Consider the following 641-nt stretch of genomic DNA (forward strand, 5'->3'; position numbering starts at 1 on the left):
ACAGTATGACATCTATCACGCAAATCTAACATCAAGGAAGCATATTCGCAACAAAAACCCGAAACAAAATAGTTTACCTCGCCAAAGCCAGCGTAATATGAAATCCAATTACAACAGCGCCGCATCCACACCGCGTGGCACTGTAGCAACAGCCACCGCGATCACCCCGGCCTCCATGCCCAGCGCCGCCAACATGCGAAGGTCCTTGTTTACGATATTGCGCTCCTCATTCCAGCCGCGTTATTAATGTCGGGTCTGTGGATGCCATGTTTATAATAACGCCCGTCGGAATATGAGAATTTTTAATAATATCATCTCTTTACCTCGTTTTCTCGTTTTGTGTTTAATGGGTGTTGTGTACCTACGCACACGAGGTGGGAGGTTCGAAGCCATGCTCTAGAAATTGAGGTTGTACAGAAGGATAGTAAGGTTGTACAGAAGGATAGATAGTAACGCCGAGAGCATGTACAAATTTCAGTTCAGGGCGCCCCTGTTATCATCACCTTGGGGAACGTGATGGGCGGCTCCCCCCCCCCCCCAGACATCCCCTGTAGCTGCGAGGAGGTGCAAGTTTTGTCCGAAGTCCTTGGACATTTCCGAGCGTGAATATGTGTAAATATTTTTGTTTATGAGGTTCCATA

The sequence above is a fragment of the Penaeus monodon genome, chromosome 33 (genome assembly GCF_015228065.2).
Source record: "Penaeus monodon isolate SGIC_2016 chromosome 33, NSTDA_Pmon_1, whole genome shotgun sequence".
In the NCBI taxonomy this organism is placed as follows: domain Eukaryota; kingdom Metazoa; phylum Arthropoda; class Malacostraca; order Decapoda; family Penaeidae; genus Penaeus; species Penaeus monodon.